Source organism: Solanum pennellii, chromosome 4 (assembly GCF_001406875.1).
Source record: "Solanum pennellii chromosome 4, SPENNV200".
Lineage (NCBI taxonomy): Eukaryota > Viridiplantae > Streptophyta > Magnoliopsida > Solanales > Solanaceae > Solanum > Solanum pennellii.
In genome coordinates, this window is record NC_028640.1 from 19,201,039 (window position 1) to 19,210,017 (window position 8,979).

The window sequence follows — 8,979 nt, forward strand, 5'->3', positions numbered from 1 at the left end:
CACCTACTTAGAATAAGTGGACTGAATTTTAAGTTAAAAAGGAGCAAGTAGGTGATACACCTACTTAGAATAAGAGAATTGAATTTAAGTGAAAAGAGCATGTAGCTGATGCAGCTACTTAAAATCATGTGGCAGAAACTAAGGAGGTGATGCACCTTCTTGCTTAAAAGTAAAGGACCATATTGTTCTCCAATTTATTAAGTTAAAACGTTCAAAAGGGACCTCTAAAGCACTCAAGCTTATCATCTCTCCCTCATCACTTATTTTCAAGAAAATTACTTCCAAGGAAAGATACGAAAGCTCCAAATAGTTCTTTCTACATCTTCACCATTAGAATCTGAAGGAAACAGGTATTTTTAAATTAAAAATTTGTAGAACATCTCCATCTTAAGGAATTCAAGTGAATAATATGATTTAACATCAAGGTAAGGGGAAGAGGACAAATTAAACCGTGAAGAATCCAAGTCTTGGCAATTGAGATTTCTGTCTAGCAAGGTAAGCTATGGAAATTTTCATTCCTCTCTTGTTCTTACATTATTTGTATAAGTTTGTATGTGCTAATGAACTGTTGAGTGTTGCCTCTGTATGGTGTGAGCTTGGTGAATGTTTAGGAAGGAGGTACTTGTTGGGACATACGCGGAGTGGAGTCCCCCTAATTTTAATTGTGAGCTTGTTTTGAGAGTCTAAATGTTAGTTGGAATTCATGGGATGTTGATCGAAAGTCATGAGTTCATATTGCTATTTCCACATTGTGAGTCTTAGGGACAGTTTTGTGTATCATAAAATAAGAGGGTCTGGCTGGATATGTAGAGAAGTCATGAAAACTGGTTAGAGGATAGAACATTGAAAGTGTAACGAACTACTTGATTGAGTGTTGCATGAGCCTACTTCCTGTCATTCTATTAATATTGTTTTCAAGTTGTGATGAATCTGAGGGGATTCGGAGGACCTTATAAAAATGATTAGGGGAAAAAGGATGGGAAGAACTATATACTGCCAATTACTGTTTTGGTCTGATCAAGTAGCCCAAACTTGTTTAGAAAAAAATATTAAGTTTTATTATTTACTCCATTGTATATCAAATAATCTGAAAGGAAGATGGTAACTCATTGCCATATCCATTGTTGTGCCGCAAGGTATTTAAGGCTATTCGATTTCCCCATGCCTTTCCTGGTTGGATAACCAAATCCAACCGGCGATTTCCTACAAGTTTCTCTTTTTTTTGGGGGGGAAGCTAAGAAAGGACAAAGAAAAATCAATATCATGTTTACACCGATTTCTTTGGCATGAATCCAACACTTGGAAGATTTCTAAGTGCTCTTGGTAGTGACTGATCCATAAATACAGTTTGTACTCTCTAGAGAATTAAAATCAGCACACTACTATGAGTTTGTTACTAAATGTGCGTGTTTACTCTACCAAGTGTTAGCATGCAAAGTTTAAACTTGTTTCATCGTCAAAGTACCCCTGTCACGTATTTCCCTTACATAAGTCAAAGTGATCCTAGATTACACATGGTACATATGTTTATAGGATGGATACATGATCTGCCCATACTTTGCCAACTTGCTTCAATAGTCTATTCAATCATATATGTCATCTTTTCACATGTTCATGTGTTCCCTTTATTGGTTACTACTCCCATTGTGTTAGACTATTATATTACCTCACAACATGTCTACTTGCTCTATTGTACATTTATGTGTATGTACTTACTTGGAATATGTATCAGTCTTTAGGTTGAATCTGTCCACGTTCTTCCTTGGTTCCACATTCATATATACTTTATCTTTGATATTAGTTGGTGAGTATTTTGCTATAATATAGAGTTCAGATCTCTTTGCTGAAAGTTATATACGTCTTCACTTGATATGTGCTTCAATTTGAGATGTCAAAAATGCATACTGTGTCATAGAAGGATTATTACGTCGGTGTCACATTTGCTTCACACCTCATTTTCATTAGTCCATACTCGTATGTCTTCTACTGGTTCATAGTTCCAAGTGAAGCAATTTGTATAATTATGGGTGGCAGCCCAAGGTAAAGCCTAGCATGGGTCGATCCCAATAGGTATAGAAGGGTGGCAGCGCAGGGGCGAAAGCCTAGCATGGGCCGATCCCGATTGGTATACGAGGGTGGCAGCTCATGGGCGAAAGCCTAGCATGGGCCGATCCCAATTGGTATGGAAGGGTGACAGCTTAGGGGCGAAAGCCTAGCATGGGGCGATCCCAATTTTTGGAATTAGAAGGACAACATCACAGGGGTTAAAATGCTTAGCATGGTTCATCCACTCCTACCACAGATCAGCTGGTCATTTGTATCATATGACTTACAAAAATTATAACGCACAAAAAAGTAAAAAAAAGAATGTAACATACACAATTCCACAGGTATATGCAAAGGTGGTCTCTAATCCTTATCTATTGGTATTTGGTTTCACTTGAGCTCTAATGCAGCATATGGTTGTATTATACCTTACATATTCAGTACATTCTTTCGTATTGACGTCCCTTATTGGGCGCTGCATTTCATGCTGCAGTTACAAGTATTCAAAACTAGATCTCCCCAGTAGAAGCACATGATACTCAACTGTTGTTGGTGAGCTCCAGGTTGATTAGGGGCTTTGCCGAATCTTTACTGTGCGTATTTCCATAGCATGGATTCCATAGAGGCTTTGTAGACATTGTAAAGTTATCATCTGTATTCATAGTTTCACTTGTCACATGCATGTGTTGTATATAAAACTTTTCATCAGTAATCTGCATAATAGTTTACTTTCTCATCATAGGTTACTTGTAAATCATGTGTTCATAGGGTACTTGTCTGCCTCACCTAGGGTTGGGGTGTGGCAAGTTCATCCAGTGTTTCATTTCTCAATGCTATGAATATACATAGGTGACCCATCTCGTATTGCTCCTATGGAAGATGTACATATTACGGGAGATCTCACTTATGAAGAATTACCCATTGCTATTCTGGATCGACAAGTTAGGAGGTTAAGAAATAAAGAGGTAGCTTCTGTAAAAGTGTTATGGAAGAACCAACAAGTAGAAGAAGTTACATAGGAAGCGGAAGAAGCAATTAAATTGAAGTATCCTCATCTCGTTCAGATCCAAGAAAAAGATGAAAATGCTTAGTTTATATGCCGACTAATAGGTATACGTCTATATGTATTATGTGATTAATAGTAGTACTAACTTAGGCTTAAATTTGTTTGGGCTGGATAACTATGGTAACATTCGAGGACGAATGTTTTAAGGAGGGGGGATGTAACAGCCCGTCTTACACATGTGCTTGTTCTATTCTTTTGATACTGCTGGCTTTATAGTATAGGTGAGGGACCATGTTTCTTATATGATTAGTGTTGATTTAAACTATCCGGAAAGTGATGTATCATGCCATGCATGTTTCAGCGTGTTTAGTATAAGTTGACTCCGCCGGATGTATTTAACTAGAGATATTAAGGTGGTAATTGCGCTTAAAATTTGAAATTTAAGTTCTAAGTTGAAGCAAAATGATGTAATATTCATAAAATGATATAAAATAATTGAGCTGATTGCTTGAATTTATTAAGCTAGCAACTGCATCACCTACTTGAGCTATGTATGTATATTGTTAAAGGGCTCAAACTTAATGGACCAGATTTAGAATTATAGTAACGGGCTCACTTGAAGTCCAAACCGATTAAAAGAAAATAAAAATGAAAGAAAGCCCAGCAGCCAAATCTGCCAAGGCCTAATATAGATAAAGCCCAAGTGAAAGGAATTAGGTGCATCACCTAGTTTGACCTTTCAAGCTGCTTGATGTGCATAATCAGGTGCGTGACTTATTTAACCAATTAGTGGCTGAAAATGGACCCCAAAAAGGAGTTTATAGAGGACATTTTTATGGTCAATAAAGCTCCATATATATCCAATACGAGCAGATATTCTTCACCCATTTTAACACATAATATTGAGAATTATCTCCAGCTCTCTCTCTCTTCTCTTCAAGATTAAAACAATAGTTTTTAGTTGTTCTAGGTTCTTCAAGAAACCCTCATATCTGCAAATCAAGGTAAGTGAAAACACTTGGATTTTGCTTAATTCTCCCATGGGGATGATTTAGAAAAACATGTTATTCATGCTCAAGTATAAATACAAAAGCAGAAAATGTCAAGAAGCTAATGGTCACTTCCTTAGTTATTAACAGAACCTTTTCTTCTTTTTTGGTTTAAGTGTGAAGGGAAGCTGAAGTTCTAAAAGAATTCGAGTTATAAGGAGAAGTTGCAGAAATTGAGGTAAGGTGACTGCCCCATTTATTTGTCTTCCTTGTGTATGAGTTTGAGTGAGGAATTAGGGTGAAGAACTTAAGGGGGTGGTGAATTCAATAATTTGGGGCTGTTCTATGTGTGTTATTGTTTGTGCAGCTTGGTTGATCTTGGGGAAAGGATATATAATGTATGTGTGTGGACATAGAATGATGAGGGCTGGATGGGTTCATTATCTGTCAAAGTTAGCTACTGTTTTATGAGGCTCACGGTGTGATAGCTGCTAGTTTTAGTTTACCATGACTTAAATTATAGATTAAAACTGAAAAGGGGAGGCTGAATCGTGATAGTTATATCGGTCAGAGGATAAGGTATGTAGGGCTATTTGATTCTATATCCCTTTGCATGAAATCTAATACTTGCGATTATTACCAATGAAGTGAATTTAATAAATTCTATTCCTAGAATAGGAAACATAGTGGCAGCATAGAATAGGAAACATAGTGCATAGAACTACTTCATTATATGTTCACTATTTTATACTTATGGAATTATCCCTCCATGTGCTGGTATAGAAATGGTATTTGCAAAAGCAAGTCTGGTGAATCCTCCTCATTGTTGTTTGAAGTCAATTGTGTCATTAAGCTCTTAAAGTAATGTGTTGATGTTACATAATTTCTTATGTCGTTGTTATTGCCTTGAAGTATTATTTTCATGTCTTCTATTACTGGTCGTACTTCTATACCTCCAAAATTATTATGAACACAAAAATAACATCTCAAAAGAGTTAAGATTGTCCAAAGCACAATCACAAAAGAGTTATGAACTGATAAACAATAATCTCAAAGATTAAAGAATCTAAGTGAAGAAATCTATATAATTACGGGTGGCAACCTAGAGGCAAAAGCCTAGCATGGGTCGATCCCAACTGGTATAAAAGGGTGGCAGCTCAGGGGCGAAAGTATAGCATGGGCCGATCCCTATTGATATAGAAGGGTGGCAGCTCAGGGGCGAAAGTCTAGCATGAGCCGATCCCAAATTTTGTAATTATGAGGACCTCATCCCGGGGGTTAATACGCCTAGCATGGGTCATCCTCTTCTATCATTGATCAGCTGGTCACTTGTATCACATGCCCTAGAAATAATACATACAGAAAAGTAAAGAAAACAATTTAACTTACATGATCTCACGTAAGCAAAGGTGGTCTTTTCTCCTTATTTATGCACTCATATGTTGATACTTGGTTTCATTTGAGGCCTCGTATTACATTTATTATATTGCCTTACATATTCAATACATTTTTTCGTACTGACGTCCCTCGCTGGGGGTGCTGCACTTCATGCTGTAGGCACAAGTACTCCAGCTAGTAAACCTCCTCAGTAGGAGCATACGACACTCAGATACTTTTGGTGAGCTCCAGGTTGATTTGGAGCTTTACTGAGTCCTTGGTAAATTAAATTTTGTATTATGTCGTAGTTAAGGGTAAGGCAGGATCCGTCCCGACCTACTCTAGGTCTTCTATCTTTTTAGAGGCTTTGTAGACGTATGTACATGGCTCAGTTATGTCTTAAGGAGTTGTGGCCTCAACAGCCAAGTCTTGTATATAACTTTTTGGGTCTACTTATGTTGGTTTTAATTGTTGCGCCCTTTGTGAACTTTTCATGATTGTTATACTTATATGCATAGTAAGAAAAGATTTCAAGTTGGTTCTCTCGGGCCTGTCCATCTTAATGGGATTCAAGGTGTGACATGGGACTTACAACCTACTTGGCTAGTAGTTCTGGGACTAATTGGGTAACTAAAATATTTGACCTAGCATGTGTAATTCAAGAATTAAAGAAATACATAGCTAGGGTTTTGAAATTCATGCAATAATTTGAGTAGTAACATGATAATATGATTGGAACATAAAGCTAATAAATTCATGAAGTTCTGCTGAAGTTCTAGAAACCTAGGTCTAATGAGTCAAGAATCTGATTGAAAACTAGGGACCTAATGGGTGAAAGGAATCCACTAGTAAAATCTCACATGCCTAGTGATGAAATCCACGGAGAAATATTTAGATTTTGGGGCTGGAACTGATGGAACCTTGTTGCATTCTTGAACTAGGGTTCTTGACCTTTTTTCTCCATTCTTGCTTCTAATTTTCTAAGTTTTGATTTAGTGATTTGACTTAGGTAAGTTTTATAGTTATATTTCTAAGCTTAAACTGAAAAAAATATGATGGTTTAGGGTCAAAATGATGTATCTTAGGTTTAAACGAAGTGGTAAAAGACCAAAAGACCCCTGAGTTAATTGTTGTTGGACCAAACGACCACCTGAACTGACGGGCTGTCGTTCAATTGACGGTGCGTCGTTTGGGTCAGTAGGTTGGGTCTATTCGACATTCCTTTAATAAAATGGGCATAACTTTTACTCGCAGGTCTGATTTTAGTAAACTCGGTGGATATGGAAAGCTAATAAAATTATCTATCATTTCATAGGTTATGGAACACCTAATTAATTTTGTGTTAAGAGTTGTGATCAATTGAGGTTGCCCCAACAACATTTCCCCCCCTAACTGTCTGCTAATTTTCACCTATGGTCCGTAGGTCCATCTATGGACCGTACTGGTCAATCGTGGTTCTTGTCAGAGGCTGGGTAAATAGGGTGTTGATCGACGGACACAAACTACGGACAACAGTCTGACTTATGGACTATAGGTATGTCTGTGGATCGACACTTAGTCAATTTTTCTAGGCTGCGTCCTGGGAGAGTTTCAGTCTCAAACGACGGATGAGCAGTACGGGCCATGGGTCAAGCTACGGTCCATCGATGGTAACCATCGATTGCACCTGTAGATTTTTGAAAAGCTGATTTCTGGTTTGTTTTAGATACGGGGTGTTACATAATCCCTTCAAGCTTAAGTCGTTGTTTAGATCTCCATCTCGTATGCTCGTACATTCAATGTACTTATGATAGTTTGCCTGCATCGTTTCATGATGCAGACGCAGGTACCCAGGATCAGCACACAACGCTTCATTGATCCAAAATTGAGCTTCAGAGTTTGTGGTGAGCCTCCTTGCATTCTGGAAGACATCCTTTTCATTTCTATATTAGCTTAGTTTTTAGGATGTTGTGGGGTCTGTCTCGACATCCCTCTCTAGACAATTTAGAGGCTTCGTAGACTATAGTATTTCAGTTTGGAGTTGTTTTCGGTTATTAAGACTCAAATGCCATTTTGGCCAAAGTTATGACATGACGTACTTTTCCTTTTATTATGTTTTACTCATGTCAAAATAGAATTTAAAAGTCCTAGGGAGTCTATGAAGATGTGTCAGTAGAGTCTTAGTCATCGGTGTGAAGCGCGCCACATCATCATGCCTCCAAGAAGAGTAGTCAGAGGTCGTCCACGAAGGAATGTTAAGAAACAAGAGGTTCCAAATGCCCCGGAGGCACAACCTCAAGGAGAGGTTACCAATGTTGAATTCGGGAAGCTATCCAGATGTTGAGTCAGGTTGTGACCTACCAAGTCGGGCAGCAGAGAGGAGGCCGACAGGAAGGGGAGGATACTTCGAGAATTCGTGAGTTCCTTAGGATGAATCCCCATAGTTTCAGCGGATTAAACACTACTAAAGATCCGGAGAAATTCATAGAGGAGTTGAAGAAGGTGTACGAGGTAATGCATGTGGCCGATGCTGAGAGGGTTGAATTGGCTGCATACCAACTGAAAGGTGTGGCCAGAACATGGTTCGATCAATGGAAGGATGGTAGGGCTGAGGATGCACCATATCCATGTTGGGATTGCTTCAAGGAAGCCTTGGGGAGGTTCTTTTCCAGTGAACTAAAGGTAGCCAAGGTGAGGGAGTTCCTTACTCTGAGACAAGAGTCCATGAGTGTTCATAAATATATGTTGAAGTTCACCCAGCTATCTCACTATGCTCCGGAGATGGTGAAAGACATGAGGAGCAGAATGAGTTTGTTTCTTGCAAGGTTTGGTCGTGCTTCAAGCAATGAAGGTAGGGATGCCATGTCGATAGGTGACATGTATATATCCAAGATGATGGTATACATTCAACAAGTTGAAGAAGAGAAGATGAAGGATAGAGAAGAATACCGCAACAAAAAGGCGAAGACTGGAATGAGTCTGGCCAATCGGAAGGTGGTTCGAGCCAACCACAATTCCAGAAATCAGAGGGGCATGCACCATCATCTGCTAGTGCACTTGGGCCCAAAAACAGAGGTTAGTATAACTCGCAGCACTCCAATGCTAGACCGGCCCAATCTCAATGTAGTGTGGCACAATGGGGTAATGGGAGTTCTGTTGTGGTAGAATCCACCCTGGCAAGTGTCGTGATGGTCCGACAGGTTGTTTCAAGTGTGGTCAAGAGGGTCACTTCATGAGAGAATGCCCTAATTATAAGCAAGGTGGTGAAAATCCAGGCAACAAAGCCCAATCTTTTATCCTTTGTAACTCCTTATGTTACAAATCAGTTTGGAATTCTCCCTGAAAAGCTTTCTGAACCTTTCGGTGTTTCTACACCTGTTGGAGAGTCTATTCTAGCGGAAAGTGTCTATCGTGATTGTCCTGTTTTCATCAATCACAAGAGTACGATGGCCGATTTAATAGAGTTATACATGGTGAATTTTGATGTCATTCTATGTATGGACTGGCTCAATGCCTGTTATGCATCAATAGATTGCGTAACTCGAGTTGTCAAATTATAGAGTCCAAATGAGCCAGTCATAA